Source organism: Zootoca vivipara, chromosome 3 (genome assembly GCF_965207765.1).
Source record: "Zootoca vivipara chromosome 3, rZooViv2.hap1.1, whole genome shotgun sequence".
In the NCBI taxonomy this organism is placed as follows: Eukaryota; Metazoa; Chordata; class Lepidosauria; order Squamata; family Lacertidae; genus Zootoca; species Zootoca vivipara.
Window position 1 is genome coordinate 1,381,702 of NC_142586.1, and position 21,996 is coordinate 1,403,697.

Below are 21,996 nucleotides of genomic sequence, written 5' to 3' on the forward strand. Positions count from 1 at the left end.
TTCTCCCTCATGGCTTGGATTTATGGCCTACTTGAAATGAGGCTGCACTTTAAATTTTAATACTGTATTTTAATCTGTATTTTAACTAATTGTTTTTATGTTTTATTGTGGTTCTGTTGGTGTCAGCCACTTATGGCCTACTTGAAATGAGGCTGCACTTTAAATTTTAATACTGTATTTTAATCTGTATTTTAATTAATTGTTTTTATGTTTTATTGTGGTTCTGTTGGTGTCAGCCGCCCTGAGCCCGGTTTTTGACTGGGGAGGGCGGGGTATAAATAAAAATTTATTATTATTATTATTATTATTATTATTATTATTATCAGAGTAAAAAACTGACTAATTTTCAGGAGAGGGACAGTAGATTGCTTCCTGCTGGTAGCCAGGTTATGCAGCATGTGGGAAGGCACCAGATCTGACAGCTTTTGTACCAGCCATTGGCACTAGGTTTGGACTCTGGTGTCCCTCAGCATCTTCAGCCAATGGGATTCTAATTCACAATCCATGTACCAGCAGGAACAGCCTGCATTGTCCTTCCTGCTGTGGCTCATGATCTGCAAGGCTCCTAGCTTGAGCCCCACTGTATTCACTGTATGTCTGCGACTAGACTGTTGTTGTTGTTGTTGTTGTTGTTGTTGTTGTTGTTGTTTAGTCGTGTCCGACTCTTGGTGACCCCATGGACCATAGCACGCCAGGCACTCCTGTCTTCCACTGCCTCCTGCAGTTTGATCAGACTCATGTTCGTAGCTTCGAGAACACTGTCCAACCATCTCGTCCTCTGTCGTCCCCTTCTCCTAGTGCCCTCAATCTTTCCCAACATCAGGGTCTTTTCCAGGGAGTCTTCTCTTCTCATGAGGTGGCCAAAGTATTGGAGCCTCAGCTTCACGATCTGTCCTTCCAGTGAGCACTCAGGGCTGATTTCCTTCAGAATGGATAGGTTTGATCTTCTTGCAGTCCATGGGACTCTCAAGTCTCCTCCAGCACCATAGTTCAAAAGCATCAATTCTTCAGCGATCAGCCTTCTTTATGGTCCAGCTCTCACTTCCATACATCACTACTGGGAAAACCATAGCTACGGACCTTTGTAGGCAAGGTGATGTCTCTGCTTTTTAAGATGCTGTCTAGGTTTGTCATTGCTTTTCTCCCAAGAAGCAGGCGTCTTTTAATTTCGTGACTTCTGTCACCATCTGCAGTGATCAATGAGCCCAAGAACTACATGGGCACTAAATTCCAGCTCTCTACTAGTGCTGAGGTAAAGGTAAAGGGACCCCTGACCATTAGGTCCAGTCGTGACTGACTCTGGGGTTGCGTGCTCATCTCGCGTTATTGGCTGAGGGAGCCGGCGTACAGCTTCCAGGTCATGTGGCCAGCATGACTAAGCCGCTTCTGGCAAACCAGAGCAGCACATGGAAACACTGTTTACCTTCCCGCTGTAGCGGTACCTATATATCTACTTGCACTTTGATGTGTTTTCGAACTGTTAGGTTGGCAGGAGCTGGGACCAAGCAACGGGAGCTCAACCTGTTGCGGGGATTTGAACTGCTGACCTTCTGATCGGCAAGCCCTAGGCTCAGTGGTTTAACCCACAGCGCCACCCGCATGGGTGCTGAGGTATCTTCTGTCATTAAGAAGAATCATTGTATGAGTTTCAAACTTCACTAATAATCATGGTGTCTTGAGTATACCAACGCATACCAAATATCATTTTGCTGGTGAATGTGGAATTCCTTTACTTTTTCCAGGTATATTGAAAGGGAAAGATATTTCCTGAACTTTCAGCGGATGTGGCTCATATGCTGTTAAACTTTTCCCTGCAAACAAAAATATTAGAAATGTACTCTCTCCCACACCAACCCCCAAATCCTTGGGAAATCAAATGTTATGCTGGATTCCAAAGTTTTGACCCTGCAGAGGGAATGTGGAGTGCTAACAACTATAACATTCTGCCTCATTCTTGAAAAGTGGTCTTTAATCTTTAACATTCAAATGATATTCACCCTTGAGAAAGTCTTCATGTTGGGGTGGGGTGGGGTTTGCTTCCTTTGTGCATGCCCTGTTTGATTCTAGGAAATGGCTGAGGATTTTTTTTCATGCAAGTTAGATGGAATGTGAGCACAGGATACCTCCATCATATCCAGTCTATTCAGTAAGCTTTGTGAGTGTCACAGATGGGGTGTTGGCTACTCCCGAGTAAGCACTCCACACATCCTCTGGATTTTCAGAGTTTTATTGTGCATGCTATATACAGTGGTGAGATGTCTCAAATCATGTCTGCTCTGCATGGGGCAGAAGCCCACAATGGCGTCTCGTGGGCTCTGACCCCCCTTTTAAGACTGGGCATCCAAACGCCCCTCCTCCTTGCTCTATGGGTCCTCCGTGGTCCCAAACCAGGCTCCTGAGGTGCCGTTCTACCTCCTCCCTCCTTTCCAGCCCCTGCTGAAGCTAGCTCCTCCCCTGCTTCCCTGCTACCAACCTGGAGCTGAGCCACCAGGACTCTGCAGAGCCCTGGACCCGTCTTAACCCTTCCTGTTCCTGATTTAAACTCCCAGACTTGCTGCTGCTCTCCCATCTGATGGAAGTAAGCAGAGTGGGCTGCTCTCTGCAAGCCCTCTCTCTTACAGTGAGCATAAATATGAGTCTTGGTTGTCCCCTCCTCGGGGACGGGAGAGCGATGTTCTTAGGAGCGTTCGCCTGTCTAGACGAAGAATCAGTCTCCTGTCCTCAGTATTCTGCACCTACGATTACCGTATGTCAATGGGGAGCAGAGGCAGCTTTCAGGCAGATTCCACACAGGTCATTGAGCAGCCATCTTGCAGCCACTACAGCCCTAGGACACACAGAAACCAACCCGTTCGTTTTTCTTTTTAAACTAAAGCCTCTGTATCCTGTTACTGGTCCCCGAGGGTTGTCATCCAGCCTCAAACCCAAAGGAGACAAAGTCAAAATTCAGAGTGGGATTTATGCAAAAAAAAGAAACAGGGAAGGAAAGAATCCCAAGGCTACAACACCCTGAACCTGAGATACCTCCAGGGCTTACTACCGCCGAAAACGTCAAGGGATTGCTTGGGGAAGCATCACATGAAGGAGGTGCTGTGCTATTATACTATACACAGTAAAATCCTGTCCTCAGGAGGCTGGTGAGAATAATTACAAATAGTGGGTTTTTTTAAATAAAAAAAGCAGAGAGAGGGGAGAAACAAGAAATAGAAATAGAACATCTTCCAGCAGTATCATTTTCCTTCTTAACATAAGCTTTGCCATGAGAGGAAAAAGAGAAGCCACTAGTATTTCCAGCCCATGTACCATTTCTCAAGTCTGGCTCCATGAATCTGGGTTGGTTTTGGTTTTAATTCCACCCCCTCCCCTCACCTCCATAGGCAAAAATGAATGCTAAGAGGCGCGTTGTGGCCTCCGCTTTGCCACATTGTTTCCCTTGCTCCCCATTGACTGCAAGCAAGAACTGCCAAGACTTCAGGAACCTCTTCATGCTATCACTTCACAGGCTGGAAGGTGACAGCTTCACCAGGGACTAATGCAGTCCGACATAATTGAACGTGGCCTGCAGCAAAGCAGCTGCCTGGAGCCACTCTTGATTGTAGCTGTCATCAGGTGGAGCCCGCTGCAAGAAAACATGTTCCATTGGAATGCCAGTCTGCCATGCAGCTCCACGCTGATAGCTTATTTACTCTCCTTCTCCCTAACAACCATCTCGTTGCAAATGATTCCAATCTAGCGTCGCACTCCTGAATGAGCGCAGAAATTCATAATTACTAACAACTGTATTTCCACAAATGAACTGTGTGCGCTTAGGAGTGCATGGACCCATATTCTTTGCCTTTCCTCGCCACTCTGGGATGTTTCTTTGTTGTGTGGTTTGTTGGCTTATTTATGTATTTCTCCTAAATGTGCAGGAGGTGTGTTTCCCCCCCCCCTTTCCCATCACAGCATGGTAATGTGGGGAAATAATCTGCTAAATTCGGCATGGGAAAATGTGTGCAGGAGGGGAAAGAAGGAGAAGCCTCTGTCACATTAATGACAACTTCAGATGAAAGAGCATCCAAACTATTTTGCATTGCTCATTCCTCTGCCCTCCAGCAGATGCCTCCATGCTAAACAAAGTTTCTGCTACAATTCTGTGTGCCTTGGGTCCCATAGAACCGATTTTGGCAAATTAAACAAATTGTGTCCTTTTGACTGCAGGGTTTGGGTTTGGGGTGTGGAGTTACTATTTTTATATGTCAATGTGGGATATATTTTGTACATTGCCCTGTGATCTTGGGGTGAAGGGTGGTCTATTACAATTACAATTACTATTACTACTGTGAAAGGAGTGCCTTGTCACAGGACAAATGATACCGCTTTAAGAAAGAACACTGTGGTTCTCAGGAACCCCAGTACCATGTTTCTCTGAAAATAAGCCGTACCCCAAAAATAAGCCGTACCCCAAAAATAATCCATAGCGATAGGCAGTTTAACCTTGTAGGTTAAACTGTACCATACTTAATAATAATAATAATAATAATAATAATAATAATAATAATAATAATAAAAAGACATCCCCTGAAAATAAGCCATTGTGTTGTTTTTTTGAGGAAAAATAAATATAAGACAGTGTCTTATTTTTGGAGAAACACGGCACTAGTCTTCATACAGGACAGACATGAATGGCATTATAAAACCTGCCATCAAAACAATGATCTACTGTGCAAGTTGGGCTGATCAGCTGCACACCTTGGATATCTCTAGTGTGCACTGGACCCTGAGAATTGCACTAGGTTCATGTACCACAATGCTCCAATTTGGTCCAACACAAGGACTTCAGGACTCAAGTTCTGTGAATTATGAATTCATGAAACAAAGAGCTAATATAAAAAAATTCCTTCCAGCAGCACCTTAGAGACCAACTAAGTTTGTCATTGGTATGAGCTTTCATGTGCATGCACACTTCTTCAGATACCAATCAAGTAAAGAGCTAATATGTCAATCAAGTAATGCTAGCTGAGTAATACGTGCAGTACATATGTAGCAGGAAATGTGGAATAATATTAATCTTATCTTGATAACTCTGGGTTTTTTTTTCTGAAATAAAACCATAACTAAGCCATCCATTAGCCAGACACCCATTGCTACTTTGTTGAAGCAATGAAAAGCACATGTCTTGGCCCAAGTTTGAAATAAGTAAATTTAAAGTTCAAACAAGGTGCTTGTGATCGGGGCGTAGGAAGAGGGGGGCGATGGGAGCGCTCCGCCCCTGGCAGCACAATCCCAGTAGGGTGCCATTGCGGCTGCCCCCCTGCCCATGTAGGGTGCCCTGCCCCCACAGGTGGCGGTCCCCGCCCCCAGAACATGTGCCACGCCCCTATGGGCAGCGCACCACGCCCCCCAGAATGCATGCCACGCCCCTGTGGGCGGTGCACCACACCCACAAAACACGCACCTTGCCCTTGCGGGCTGTGTGCTACGCCCCGGGTCGTGCGCCAGCCCCGCCCCCGCCTGCTCTCTACCCCTGGTGCCAGAGCATGAAGCTCTGCCAATGCTTGTGATGATGCAGCCAACCACATTTTTCTGCAATCCTTTCCTCTCTTGGCTTATTAAAACTCGCTGAGGGGGTATGACCAGGGGAATCCAGGATGTGGTCAATGCATCAGTTTAAGACAACTTTTGCCCTGTCACAAATACTCTGTTTGGGAGAAAGGTGGTCAAGAGGGTTTTGTGTGGCAGCTGGAAGTACTCTGTGATAGAACCAATTACTTTGACTTATATTCCAATCTTGGTTCAGGCCTGGATATGAATTGGGCTTGGTCACCCTGATGGATGACCTTGATTATGAGAAGGACAGAGGGAGTATGACTCTCTTATTCTTGCTTGATCTCTCTGCAGGTTTTGAAATGCATTATTATTATTATTATTATTGTTATTGTTATTGTTATTGTTATTGTTATTGTTATTGTTATTATTATTAACACCCCACCCTTCTGGCTGGGTTCCCCTAGCCATTCTGGCAGCTTCCAACAGAATATTAAAAACATGACAAAACATCAAACATTAAAAACTTCTCTAGCAAGGCTGCCTTCAGATGTCTTCTAAAAGTCAGCTAACTATCATACCCTTCTGAACTAACTCTCTGAGATGGGCACTGGGGGGCACGGCTTGACAGTGGTTCTGGTCCTATCTCCAGGGTCAATTTCAGAGAATAGTTTAGGATTATTATCTTTCAGCCCCCTAGTAGTTCTACTACTAACTAATACTGAAGGACATTGTCATTTCTTGTTATTCTATTCAGCCTATCAGGAATTACAGTGGTGCCTCGCTAGACGAATTTAATTCGTTCTGTGAGTCAATTCGTTTTGCAAAAAATTCGCCTAGCGAATCCCATAGGAATGTGTATATATATATGCCCATAGGAACGCATTAATTGAATTTCAGTGCATTCCTATGGGAAACCACGATTCGCTAGATGAATTTTTCACAAAACGAATTCGTCTTGCAAGGCAACCTCCGCTCGAAAAATCTCTTCGTTAAGCGAAAAATTCGTCTTACAGGGCATTCGTCTAGCGAGGCCCCACTGTACAGAATGGAGGTTGAAACAGAGCACCTTTTCTCTGCATATGGGGGAAAGTTTTGTGCTGTTAGATGCACAGAGACTTCAGTCATGAAAAGATGCCAGATAAATAACAAGTACCTTGTCTAACTAGCCTTTTTTTTGCTATCCAGATAGTCTTTTTATTCTTCCTAGCCGCTAAATTAAATTTCCTGAATGAAGAACAATGTTGTTGCATGATTTCATAAAGAATTCTGCAGTATAAAATCCACTTTTATGACTTTGAATTTAGTAATAAGTGCCATACTAAGTTAGGTAATATAGATCAGTTAAGTAATATGCAGATTATCAAAACAATTGCAGCAAGCTCATTGAAGTGTAAGTGGAAATCTCAATTTGTCATTCTTCAGTATTTAGCAAACCCATACAGATAACAACTCTAAACACACAAGACATTTGAAACATTAACCAGATTAAACAGTATTCACAATAAAAGGTAAGAAGAAACATACATTACAAACTTACTTTAGCTCTTAGCTGCTAGAGAAAACTTTTCTACTATATGAAAACATCCCTACCAACTTAAACGAATGTGCTAATATCCATATACCAGAAATATCTAATTCTTTCAAACACATCACTTCTTTATACTTGCAAATAATCACTTGATGTTGCAAGCATCACAGCTAGGACTTCCACGTAACCTTGCACCATCTCTCTCACCCAGTGATTTTCAATGGAATCGCTTCGTGCCTACTGCTGCTGCTGCCAACCAGCCATAGCTGAGCCCAGGGAAGTCAAGTTACGTATGCTTGCATGTGTGAACTAGCTCCAAACTTCAGAGTGCTGTATGTTGATTCTGCCATAGGATTCTGAGTACCCAGATACTGACAAATGTGCAACTGATCATACCGTAGTAACTCAGCTGCAGCATGGAATAGTGTCGTTATTAAAAATAGGGAGAGAGAAGAGCTCAAATAGCAACAGCTTCCTTTTAAAGCAATCTGCATTTTTGGTTTAAAAAATTGCCTACATATCAATACTTTGTAGACATCAATAGCTTATACACCAGTCAACAACGAGACAGGCACAAAGCTACATGCACATCAAAGAGCACAAAGTGGATTGATTAAAGGGGGGATTTCTAAGAAGAAACGCATCTTTTGAATATATTACAGGAAGCACTGTCATTATTTGCCTGCTGAAATTGTAAATGTGGGTGATTTCATTGTTCTGTTCTGCTCAGTCTGAATAGTTAATTAATACTGTTTCTGACTTTCTGAACCTGGTTTTATTGTCCATAAATAAAAAGTTAAGCTAACAAAAATCATCAGGGGGATTGTGGCTTTTAGAATTTAGGACACTCCCTGCTCCTGTTGTGACCAATTCCTAGCTATTTTGTCGTATAGGCTGGCCTTGCCATGTTGTACCCCAGCTGCAGGATTCATTGCCCCCTCTTCCTCATCCCTCCCTTCCCTTCTCCTCAGACTGCCTCTTCAAATCTAGCAATAACACCCACACCACTTGTGAATCCTGAGACCAGAAAATTGAGCAGAAAGAGGATGGGTCATTGCCTGTGAGCCTACCAAGCTCCCATCTCCTAGTCCTGGCTACCACCCATCCCACACTTAGGCCACCTGAAGCCAGATACCACTAGGGAAAGGTTCCCTAACTAACAATTCCCTAGCAACCAAGAAACAGCACATGTGGCAAAGTCAATGCAGTTACTGAACAGCATCTAGGTTGGAGGAGATCCAGAAAGAGGCAAGTGTGGGGTTGCCAACCATTCAGCAGTGGCTCTGCAGACAGCAGGGTAGCAGATGCCATTTTAACTCCATGTAAGGGAGTTAAAGGGACGTGGGTGGCGCTGTGGTCTAAACCACTGGGCCTCTTGGGCTTGTCGATCAGAAGGTTGGCGGTTCGAATCCCCGCGATGGGGTGAGCTCCTGTTGCTTGGTCCCAGCTCCTGCCAGCCTAGCAGTTTGAAAGCATGCACAGGAAGGTAAAGTTTCTGTGCGCTGCTCTGGTTCACCAGAAGCGGCTTAGTTATGCTGGCCACATGACCCGGAAGCTGTCTGCGGACAAACACCGGCTCTCTTGGCCAGTAAAGCAAGATGAGTGCCGCAACTCCAGAGTCTTTCATGACTGGACCTAACGGTCAGGGGTCCCTTTACCGTTACCTTTTTAAGGGATGCCTTCACCTGCTGCATAACTCTCTGTCTTGGGCCAAGCAAGTTGTCAGTCCCATGGAGGGAGGAGCCTCCAGGTCTCTGCTGCCGGTCATGGGAAGCCAGTCATTGTCTGCACAGATGCAGGGTGTGGGAAAGATCCTGTCCCTGTGGGAGAGCAAGGTGAGGCAGCTGTTGGAACACATAGTCCCTGAACCTGCATGTGCAACTGGTATTATTACAGGGCTGGTAAGAAGGAATTCCTAAAGCAAGATCTTGGGCTGATGAGGGCATAGCCATGGCCTGATGCATATCATACCTGGCACAGGTGTGCCCCTCCTCTGTGGTGCTCCTCTTCTTTGCTTCCTTGGAGGTTTTTAAGTAGAGGTTGGAAGGCCATCGGTCCTGGATGCTTTAGTTGAGATTCTTGCACTGCAGTGGGTAGGATTCTATGATTCTATACTGGGTCATGGTATCTTTGCCAGAAGAACAGTTTGGCAAGCCAAGTGCTCCACCCACTTACTGGAAGAGTTCAACTGGTGCATCTGGCTTATTATTCACCTCAAGTTCCACCAGTACAGTGGGGCTTCTACCACTTTGTAAATTTCATCAGCCAATGGATCTCAGGGAGAGAATTGCATTCTTATTTACTCACTTTATTATGTCCAATGAAAAGAAAAACACATTTTCTTCAGAAAAAAAACTTCCTGCTGCCTTAAATTGACGGATTTCTGACATAGATTGTTTATTTGACTGACATTTTATTTTGATCATGAAATTTACGTTGTGTTAATTTCACACGCTACAAAAATGTCTGAAAACTCACCAAAAGCAATTGAAATGAAATCTTGTGGAGGCGGGGAAGAGGGGAGAAGCCAATAAAAGTGCACCAATTGCTTCAAGATATTATTATGATAATAGTTAAAATGTTACCTAAGAAGTCATAAAAAGAATATAAGGTAAGAGATTAATTCAAAACTATAGAAGCCTGGATAGCTCACTTGGTTAGAGTGAGGTGCTGATAATGCCAAGTTTGCCGGTTCTATCCCTGTATGGGACAGCTGCAAACACATATAGTGATAAATATTTATAATGTAGTAATAATAAAAATCAACTAATTTAATATTTACACAAGTCTTAATTTCATCTTGAAATTTGTTATTCCAGAATGTGAAAAAATTCCAAGAATTTCCAAAAAGAGAGAGCAGCTATTCAATAAAACACTTAGTATGTTTAAAGGTTTACATAGTTGCAGTTTTACTTGAAAATATTCTTTTATTGGAATATTTGCAAATATTTTAAAACTCAGTAACAGATACTCCCATTGAATTGTGAAGATTTTGAGTGGGGAATGAAGGCACTGGAAATGGTTAAAATGGTAATTTTAGCAGGCATGAAGAGCCATGTGCATGAACGTTTGTGTTTCTTAGGGGAAATCACCTAAAAAAACTTAATTGCAGCTTTAATTGGCTAGAATTGTGGTCACTTACAGTTGCCTAAGCTGATTTGTGTTCTGTTCATTTGTGTTGCTGGTACATTTTATGAAACAATGCATTTCTAAAACTGTTATCCTGATAAATAGAGTGCACCATTATCCCATTCCATGTCATTAATTCAATGTAACAAGGGCTTGTATTTGAGTTACTACAACACTTCTTATCCTGTCCCCAAGGGCATACCCACCACGGGGCAAGTTAGGGCAGCTACCCTACTCTAGAAGCAGGGCTGGTGGGCAGAGGCGGAGCACAGCCCGGCGGAGCGCGAGTTCGCCATTCCCGCCGCGCCGCGCCGCACCCTCCCTCCAGCTCCCCGGCGCGCCCTCAGGCAAGGCCAAGCGCGGCGGGGAACCAGGGAGCGCGGCGCGGTGGGCGGGAACGCTGAACTCACGCTCCGCTGGGCTGGGCTCCGCCTCCGCCCACCAGCCCTGCTTCTAGGGGCACAGCCCGGCGGAGCGCGAGTTCTCCGTTCCCGCCCGCCGCGCTGCGCCCTCCATCCAGCTCCCCGTCGCGCCCTCTGGCAAGGCCAAGCGCGGCGGGGAACCAGAGAGCGCAGCGCGGCGGGCGGGAACGCTGAACTCGTGCTCCGCTGGGCTGGGCTCTGCCTCCGCCCACCAGCCCTGCTTCTAGGGAGGGGCACAGCCCGGCGGAGCGCGAGTTCGCCGTTCCCGCCCACTTTGTGGCCTCTCCCCTTCCGTGCCTTGGCCCCTCCCCTTGCCCCCCCTAGTTTTGATCCTGGGTACGCCCATGCCTGTCCCTGCTGCTCTTATGTGACTCAGTCTTGGGTTCCTAAAGCAGAATCCTACTACATGTCCACATATCCTTTTCGAGCTACTCTCTGTATTCTCAAGTCCTCCTGAAACGGCACTGCTATATGCACATCATATTTGCATGTTCCCATGAAAGTACAAGTGAGGAAAGTGCTGTTAGCACTCCTAGTGGTCTCCCCAGAGACACCTGGTTGGCTACTGTGAGAACAGGGTGCTGGTCTGATCCTGCAGGGCTCTTAATGCAGCCTGTCCTCTGCAAACAACAACAACAAAACCCTTACTGGATATAGAAGATTAGCATATCAGGGACAAGGCCAGAAGATGGTGGGGGGTATTCCCATATCCCGTGATTATTACTCCTCCCGCATTCTGAAACCCCACACCTGCAAATTGTACCATATTCTTTCTTTCTTTTTATTTGAATATCAGCCCTTCCGGACCTCGCTCTGTTCTCACCAGCATAATTGTCGCTCTTACATATCGCTCCGCTGTGGGGTTGTCTTTCTAAACCAGGGGTCCCCCAAACTAAGGCCCGGGGCCCAGATGCGGCCCAATCACCTTCTAAATCCGGCCGGCGGATGGTCCGGAAATCAGCATGTTTTTACCTGAGTAGAATGTGTCTTTTTATTTAAAATGCATCTTTTGGTTATTTGTGGGGCATAGGAATTCGTTCATATTTTTTTTTCAAAATATAGTCCGGCCCCCCACAAGGTCTGAGGGACAGTGGACCGGCCCCCTGCTGAAAAAGTTTGCTGACCCCTGTTCTAAACAGATGCAACCTGACGACTGGATTCCTCCTCTGTGTTGCCTTAAATCACCGCTACACCCTTGCCAGGTAGGAGCTCTCAAGGAAACCCGACTCTCTCTGAGTAGGAGTCTTCTCTCACCCGTTGCTCCTGAACAGTAGTGACCCTGCTGGCTGGCGCGCACGTGGGGCGCTATGTCCCCAAATAGAAAAACGCACTGGAGAAATATGCAAAATTCATCCCAAACATATGTCCGGGGGGGCCTTTAAATAAACATACCTCTCAGCCCGCACCAACTGTTCCCGAGGACTGAAATGGATGGAGATTTCCGCCTGCCACGGCAGTTTAAGGCAAACTCTCGCCTCCCCGCTCGTCAAAAAGAGCTGACTGCCAAAACACCAGCAAGCAATATTTTCCTAAACATGCAGAAGTATATATATATATATGTATTTAGAATGAGACTCATGTTGTCTATTCAGCTGTCTCTTCGTATTTAGATTTGGGGAGCCTGCGAGAGGATTTTAAAACCACTTGTTTCTCTTTTTCTTTCCTATAACCCCCCCCCCCCGCTCCACCCTCCGCAACTTGTCACAGCAATAAAGTTGGCAGTGGCTCTGGGGAGCCCTCTGCAAAGTACAATGCCCTGGGCTATGGGAGATGGAGCCCTCAATAACTGATATGAAAGGTCCTTAATTAAGCACTTAGCATTTCAAGGCAGTTCTCACGGCTAGCCCACAGACCGAGCTGGCAGTCCGTCACCACCGATAGGCCACCTCGACGCCTAACGTGAGTTGAGTCGAGTCTTTTGTACTTTAGGCGAGGCGCCCCGAGGCACAGCCTGCTCCGGTGACCCTCCCAGATACACGGTTTCTGCCGGGAGGAACGGGATATCGGATGTGACAACGCTGCAGACGGGGAAAGGCTTTAAAAAAAGTATTTATTTATTTTTTGAAAAAAGCCCCTCCAAAGATCAGGGATTGAGTAGAAAGTTGGAATGACAGTGGCACATTCTTGGCTCTGCAGATGCGTCTGAATCTGGCCAAACCAAACGAGGGAATAATTAGGAAAGGGATGCGGGGGGGAAAGGAAAGGGCAATGGAAACCTCTCTCGCCACCGCGCGCGTGCCAATGCCTGCGTAAAAGAGGAGGGAGAAGTTCGCCAGGAAGAGTAACTTCTTCTTCTCCTCCTTCTTCCTTCAACATCACAATCCTCTGGGCATACCAGCCCAGAGTGCCGAGTGGAGGAGATGTTTATCTCTGCATTAAGGAGGCGGCGAGGCTTTTGGTAACATTAAAATGGAAAGGGTTAATGGAATGAACTATAGATTAAATTGGAAAGCAATCAAAGGGAAGCACACCCACCCGCCCGCCCACCCAAGTGTTTATAGCAGGCAACCATCTTCTGGTGTTTGGGTCTATGTCAAGCCATGGATGTGGAAAATTAAAGCCATACTGAGGGAGGAAATGAACCATGTCTAATACATCCACAGCAATAAAATGTTTTCACTAGGACTGTAAAACTGTGGCTTACATTAGGAAGGAGAAAATCAAACTATATGTCAATTCCACATCATGGGACATGAAGTGTCCACAAAAATTTATATTACTATTTAGAAGTGTTTCATTCTGGTGTTTTATTGTGATTGGATGCGCCCTTCTCGGTATCTTTTGACTGGTATGAAAATGATTTGAACTACTTTTTTAGCATTTATTTTACATCTATTACCTGTTCTATTACTTTTTATTATTTTATTGTGCTTGTGTAGAGGGTTTTGCACAGTTTCCATTATAATGTAGCATTAAGTCAATTTATTTGTGTATTACACGCTGTATAATTGCACCTTTTTCTGGAACAATTTGGATTTCATTATCTAACAAATCAGCTGTGTTACATTTCAGAAAGCTCGTGTTAGGAACCAAGTGCATTTTCAAACCATGACAGCAGAGGTTAAGTTTGCATTTTTTAAAAAAAAAAAAAGGCAGGAGAAGAAGATTTCCCAAACCAGTCTTCCCACTGTGGAAGGTGAGACTGGAAACAACTGGAGAGTTTGTGAGAAGGGGAAAAAAAGCTATTTAAATTAACTTTGTCTTGAGATAATGGCTACCAATACTTCAAAAAAAGAGGAATATTGGTGAATAAGTGATTCTGACATAGAACTGGAAAAATAGTTTACAGAAAGAACAAAAATATATATGAAATATATCACGTGTAATTTTGTTTGATATTCTGACATTCAATAAACTAGTTGCTCCTTAATTTACAAGTGTCATAAAATGCATAACTAACAATAAGCAAAAATAAGCATCTATCCATCTGCTTGATGGGAGAAAAAAATCAACAACCTGTTTTGACATCAGTTATCAAGTTTAAGTCTCTCCCAGGAATTGGCAGAATGACTCATAAAGGTAAGATTGGCAGCAGTTTAAACCCGGAATGTAAAATATTCTTTGAAGTGTAGCAAATCATCAATAGATCATGCTATTACATATGGCTATGAAAATTAATGGGGATTACTGTTTTCTACAGTGTTTTGCATTCATTGCCATTTCTTTGGAGAATGGATGCATTAATGACTTAGAGCAATGAACATCAGACCATAGCTGATTTACAGTTATAATTTTCACCACATGAGTCTGAGCTTAACTAGGTTCGGCAAATTGTTATCAAAGATCATGAAGGCACCTGTGGTGGGACTGGAAAAGAAGGAGCTTTCACAAGTGGTCTCTTCTACACCTTAAGCTAGAAAGCCAGGCATGGGTGACAGGCTGCCAGGCATGTATTACAATAGCCTGCCCTTACGGTGGCATGAATTTAAATATCATGGGAGGAATTCAATGTATTGCTATGGCCATCATTCCATCAGTGCAAGCATTTCAGCTTGCCAGAAGGAATGGTCCCCCTCTCTTCCCGCATACACTGTTTTGGGGGTTCTTCTGACCCACTGAGGCAATTGATGGGGTGCAGGGGGCATGGGAGGGGAGAAGGTAGGCTGTGCTTGTGGAAGTCCTTCTACAAACCTCCACTAAAAGGTAAAGGGACCCCTGACCATTAGGTCCAGTCATGACTGACTCTGGGGTTGCGGTGCTCATCTCGCTCTATTGGCAGTGGGAGCTGGCGTACAGATTCCAGGTCATGTGGCCAGCATGACTAAGCCGCTTCTGGCGAACCAGAGCAGCGCACGGAAACGCCGTTTACCTTCCCGCCTACTTGCACTTTGACGTGCTTTCGAACTGCTAGGTTGGCAGGAGCTGGGACCGAGCAATGGAAGGTCACCCCATTGCGGGGATTTGAACCCCCAACCTTCTGATCGGCAAACCCTAGGCTCTGTGGTTTAACCCACAGCGCCACCCACGTCCCATACAAACCTCCACTAGTGGGACTTATTAGCTGAATCCAGTCCACAGTCTACATAAGCCAAGACCCTGTTGTGGTCCTTCTGCCAGTACTGGATACCACAACCTTTCTTTCTTTCTTTCTTTCTTTCTCTTTCTTTCCTTTCTTTCTTTCTTTCTTTCTTTCTTTCTTTCTTTCTTTCTTTCTTTCTTTCTTTCTTTCTTTCGTTTTACTGCTGCCGATTCTGCATGCCCAGATTCTCATGTTGGAACAAAGTGGCAAAGGCCACTGAGTGATGACCTCTTTACTATTACCTGTCAATGTAAATTTTCATGAGACAAACGAGCCCATACAGGTCACCCTGGCTAGACTGGTGATTTCTGTTTGCCAGGCCTAGGCATTCATCTTTTCAAGTGGCAAGGAGGAATTCATCACATGCTGGATGAAGATGTGCTACGGACTATATACTTGTAGTAGACTATGCGACAGATGTGTAGTAGATTGCCTATTGTTTTTATTTTCTGAATATTTTTATTGTGAAAGTTTTAAGCTTACAGAAGAACCAAAGCTGCAAATATAAAATTGTGATGCATGAATTTGGCAAGTAAAAATGTACAACCTACAAGTGTGTGGAGAATTTTATTATGCAGCAGAAATGTAGAGAAGTCATGGAGGAGTAAGATTCTCATCATCACTTGAAAGGAAAATGGAGGCATTAGAAAATAATTTCACCACAATTTTCACTACACTTTTTACATTTAACCCATTTTAGTAGGACGATACAAACAACCAAGCTAACCCGAGACAAGAGAACTTCACTACTGGGTAGCTTGGTCATCAACTTACCAAGTGGCTAAATACATACAGACTTTGGTAAGTTACTATGCTATAAATCAGGGGTCAGCAAACTTTTTCTGCAGGGGGCCGGTCCACTGTCCCTCAGACCTTGTGGGGGGCTGGACTATATTTTGGAAAAAAATATAAACGAATTCCTATGCCCCACAAATAATCCAGAGATGCATTTTAAATAAAAGGACACATTCTACTCATGTAAAAACATGCTGATTCCCGGACCGTCCGCGGGCCGGATTGAGAAGGCGATAGGCGATTGGGCCGCATTTGGCCCCTGGGCCTTAGTTTGGAGACCCCTGCTATAAATTCACCCAAGATTAAATAGTAAGATTTGGAAGAACATGTCTGCCTGCTTTGCAAGAATAGTAATGCTTAAAATTAAGCTCAGATAATTTGCATGCTTTCCCCCCTTCCCTTCCTTCTTTATTAATTTTGTATACTGCCCTTCATCCGAAGATCACAGGGTAGTTCACAACATAAAAATACAAAATGAGAACACAAAATACTGTACATAAAAAACAAGAGCTCGTACAACCACAAACCAATAAACCCCCTCCCACAAACAAATTAAAAGGCCAAATAATGTTAATCAACCAAAGACCTTGTTCAAGAGGAACATTTTTGCCTGGTGCCTAAAGGTGTATAATAAAGGCTTGGCAGGGGGTTGGACTGGATGGCCCTTGTGGTCTCTTCCAACTCTATGATTCTAAGGCGCCAGGCAAGCCCCCCTGGAGAGAGCATACCACAGATGGGGAGCCACCACAGAAAGGCCCTGTTCTCATGTTGCCACCCCCCTTCACACGGTGAAGGGCCTCAGATGATGATCACAGTGTCCAGTTTGGTTCTTATGGGGAGAGTTGGCCCTTGAAGTATGACTGGTCTTTTTTTTTTACCAGTCATTACTTTAGGAGTTCCAAGCCTGGGGACCGGTGAGCTCTTGGTTTGACTCCTTAGGGCAGCCTCCCCCAACCTGGTGTCCTCCAGATGTTTTGGACTACAACTCACATCAGCCCCAGCCAGTATGACCAGATATCAGGAATTTGGGGAGTTGTCCTAAGTATCTGGAGGGCACCAGGCTGGGAAAGGCTGCATTGGGTGTCTGGGAAATGTGGAAATTAACAAGAATTACAAACATTTATGGCCAAAGTATACAGCCAGTACTCCTTGTTTAAGGGTATAATTTGAGCTTCCATGAGGCAGCTGCTCTTTGTTAGATACTGAATCTGCAAATTTCCATTTTGCAAGATTCTTTTCCCACATAAAACCTGGACTCTGGGCCCAGATTTTGGGTCAGAGTGTTTGGTTTGGAGAAAAGTGACTGCTTCCATTTTATAGACCAGCCCACCACCAAGCCCAAATATTTTGGACTACAACTCCTCTCAGCTCCAGCAAGTGTGATGGTAGTTGTCATCTAAACCATCTGGAGGGTGCCAGGTTGGCACAAAGTCCTTAGACATCCCTATTTTCTATGGAGAAATGTTGGAGGGTATGGTGTTGTACAACACCCCCCCCCCCCAAGCCAAGGAGATAAGTAACCTTTAGAAGACATCTGAAGGCAGTCCTGTAGAGGGAAGTTTTCAAATGTTCAATGTTTTATTATGTTTTTATATACATTAGAAACCACCTAGAGTGGCTGGGGCAACCCAGTCATATGGGAGGAGTAAAAACAGAACAGAACAGAACAGAACTTGAATTAGCTGAAGCAAACAAAGCACTCTCGAGGTTTCCATGCTTCACAGTTGTGCCGTTATGGAAAGGGCAATAGTAAATATGTAATTAAAGATGTAATAAAGTAAATCAAGTAAAAGCCTCCCAATATCCCAGTTCTTTGTAAGCCCCACTCAGTTCAAAAGAGCCTCGTTGGATCTAATTTTTTTTCCATTTAAAAAAAGCTTTATTTGAATTTAATTTAAAATACATTCAGGACATGCTCAAAAAGAACACAAACATACCAAATAATAATACACAAAATCATATGTAAGAAATAATAATAAAATAGTCTAAACACAAGAATAATCATCTGATAATATAAATAATCAGAAACAGAACCATAAGTGTTCTCAACAATACTTAAACAGTAAAAAAAGGAAAAAAGGAAAGGGGAGACAGAAAAGAAAAGAAAATAAGAAAGAGAAAGAAAAAAGAAAGAAAAAAGAAAAACAAGAAAAAACGTACATTCATTCCATCATTCATATCCACAAATCCGATATTAATATCCTGTTGATTAATCAGAAATCCCAATCCCATATCTATAATCCTCCCACTAAAGACTTCCCCTTACTCTACCTCAGATTTCTTTAGATATTTTCCTCTAAACACTGCATTCCCAGTTCTGTATAATTAACTAGACATCTCCAATAGTCATCCAGTAGGATAAATTCATATAACATCCAGATTGCAAAATAAAAACATCCTAAAATAATATAATAAATTATCGTTGGATCTTAAAGTCTAACACATTTATTGTGGCATAAACTTTCATGATCTAGAGATGCTGGAAGTGTTATCCTTAGCTGCTGTATTGACTGCACATATTTTGTCTCCAATCTTTTTGGACTAGTGAGCACTTTTCAAATTTTGAGAGAATCCTGTGGTTGCCAGTGACAAAATGGCAGCCATGTTGGCATGGCATAATGAGAGGGTACAGTCGTTGCTGCTTTTCATCCCCTCTGCCACCCAGACAACTGCATGCATACCACGAGAAGTCAGCTATGTCCTCTTGGTCCTGATTGAGTGGCTACAACTTTTAAAGGCACAAAAACTCTGTTTCACTTAATGCCAACCCCAAACCAAAGCTTGCAGTCACTTGCAAGTACCCATTTAACACAAAGAGACTTACATCTGTGTAAACGTGTATAGATTTGAACTGTAAATTAACTAAAACTAACTTAATTGCTGTTCCGACTTCACTCTTTATCTAAAAATGCTGACAGGTGGGGGCAGACTCATTTCGCAGAAATCACTAAAAGGGGTATCTGCACATTTTGCTTCATCACTTTATTTCTAGCTGCGTTAGAGACTTTGTTCTTTTCACGAAAGCTCAGAGTCTCGGACCAATAGACAGAGCCATAGCTACCTAGGTGATCTTCTGCCCCTGGCAGAACCCTCCAGATTGCGCCCCCTAGCCACGGACAAATTAGCTCTTCTTTCTGCCTCCCCTCCACCCATTCAATTCACCCTCTTTTAAAAACCATTTCTTATGAGACAATAATCAATATTTATATTTATGGAAGTATTTTAAAAGTCAATTTTGCACCCCCCCCAATTGCCTGCACCCACCTTGCCACCCCCTAGCTATGGCCCTGCCAATAGAGCCTTCTGAGGGCATCAGGGTGTCTGCAAGCACTTGGTTGGTGATCTGTATCCTAAGTGAGTGTGTGTGTGTGTGTGTGTGTGTGTGTGTGTATGATTAAGGGACCCAGGTGGTGCTGTGGGTTAAACCACAGAGTCTAGGGCTTGCCGATCAGAAGGTCGGTGGTTCGAATCCCTGCAACGGGGTGAGCTCCTGTTGCTCGGTCCCAGGTCCTGCCCACCTAGCAGTTCAAAAGCACATCAAAGTGCAAGTAGATAAATAGGGACCGCTCCGGCGGGAAGGTAAACGGCGTTTCCGTGTGCTGCTCTGGTTCGCCAGAAGCAGCTTTGTCATGCTGGCCACATGACCCGGAAGCTGTCTGCGGAAAAACGCCAGCTCCCTCGGCCTATAGAGCGAGATGAGCGCCGCAACCCCAGAGTCGGACACGACTGGACCTGATGGTCAGGGGCCCCTTTACCTTTACCTATATATATGATTAGCAACCTAGATTTTTGAGGATGGAGTAGCTGAGGGAAAGGCAAGAGTAATGGAGGAATAGGAAAAGGAGAGGAAAGGGGCATGCAATGTAATTAAGCATGAGAACCAATAAATGGGGTCAATGTGCTTAGGCTGCAGCCTGTATTTACCAAGGAATAAGCCCCACTGAACACAGTGGGACTTACTTTCAAGTAATTATGCACACAATCAGCCTGCGCAGCTTCAGTTTAGTTGAGGCTGAGGACTAGGAGGTTAAGCCACAGGCCACATAGAAAAGTAAACAATTTAAACAAAGTAAACAAAATAAACAATTTAAACAAAGTAAACAAAATAAATAAATAAAAAATTCTGTACGTGTTATTAGCCTTCCTTTTCAGGCGCAGGGCACCTCCCATACTAGAGGACACTGTAAGCATTGTGTTTTGAAGAGCACCAAAAATGTCTATATTCGAACATGCACTATGTCAGGTGGTTATAATGTCATCTCACAGAAGCACAAAATGCAAAAAAATTGTGACTTTAATTGTCTCTTATAGAGGCAGCCAAATACCAGACATTTCTGTTATTTGTGTGGTGTTGTAGTCTCTATGTAGTTTTGTTTTCTTTTTCTCCTGGGCTCTCCAAGAGCTGGTACCCTGGTCCTGCGCGCGCGCGCACACACACACACACAGCCACGCTGAATATTGCTTCTTAATTATAGTGTAAGAAACTCAAAATATTGTCAACTGTATCCTCAGTTCAGGTTGTTGCTCCTGTGTGGTAAGTAGAATTTTGAGGATGTTTCTTCTGAGGGGTGGAGGGGAGAAATCCCAGTAAAATCATGACTGGAGAAAAAAAAAGCTTACTGTAGAGTAGTAATATTGTTCTGTTTGAAGTTCATGTGTCTCAGTAGTATCAATAAATTTAAAAGATGCATCCTGCCTCACATCCCACGATCCCTCATTAGTTGGTTTTGAGCGCTGCTGAAGGTGAAAGGGATGGTAGCCACAGTAGCAAAATTAGCTTAACAGAGACTCAGTTGTCCTGGGGTGTGTGTGTGTGTGTTCCCCCCCTCTCTACTAGGGAGATTCAGATTGTGAGTTTCCAGCAGTACTTGCACGTAGATGTTTCCTCTCTTGTGAGAAAGATGGAAGCTGACATGTCAGTACATTTCTTTGTCAGAAATATACATCTGCATGAAGAGGGGAGAGTTAAAAATTTAATCTGCAAAGCTATTTGGAGAGTGGATAGGCCTTGACAGGCCTCCCCAATGTATTAAAAGAACAAGAACAGCAGAGTTATGGGGGGAGAAAAAAGCTGTTGCAAGCAAACAGAATGAAACTAAGCTTTCTTGACAGAATCAGTTTGCCAAATGACTTTAAAATTGCACTATGTCTTGTAGCACCCCCCCCTTAAAACAGACTTTAATTTAAATTATAAAGCAAAAGAAAGTTCCTTAAACTTCAGAGATCACCACTCTGCCCAGAGGATAGAGAAGAGCCAGACAGCAACAATTAGTGAGGTTGGGGGTTGGGGTGCCACTGGGGGGGGGGTGGAGCGTGTGTGAATGCAGAAATCTGGGAGAGCTGGGTCAGGAGTTTATTTTCTGTCACACATCACAGACCTTTTGTTTGCCTGTGTGTTTTTGTTTTGTTTTTGAAACAAATAGCAGCAGAAAGTCCTCTGTCACATCCAGACAATGGGTGTAATAACCCCAACTAAGAGACTTGGATTTGGGCTTCTTAGGTCTTGCTCGATTTGTGACAATACCTTATACTTAATAAGCTCAATGGGAGCATCTTCATTCCTCAGGATAATGCATCACCACAATAATCTGAATAGCACCCTCTACTAGGGTTGCCAGCTTTTTGTTTTTAAAAATGCTGATGCCAGGGAATGGGACCTAGGAAAATCCCAGTGGTGCAACCCAGAAGATTCTGGAAGGAGGAGGACTGACTGCAAAGTGTTTGCTCCTGAGGCTGCTGGACTCAACCCATGAGTGGGTTCAAGTGAAGGGGCTGTGTGTGGAAGTAGCCTCTACAGCTTCTGCCACTGTTGGAATGGATTTAGACACTGATACATTGTTTAGTTATTATCCTTCCTTGCTCACATTACAGTGGTACCTCGGTTTATGAACACAATTGGTTCCGGAAGTCTGTTCATAAACTGAAGCGTTCATAAACTGAAGCAAACTTTCCCATTGAAAGTAATGGAAAGTGAATTAATCCGTTCCAGGTGGGTCCGCGGCGTTCGTAAACCGAACATTCGTAAACCGAGGTGTTCATGAGTGGTGAATAACAAACAGATTGAATGTTCAGAG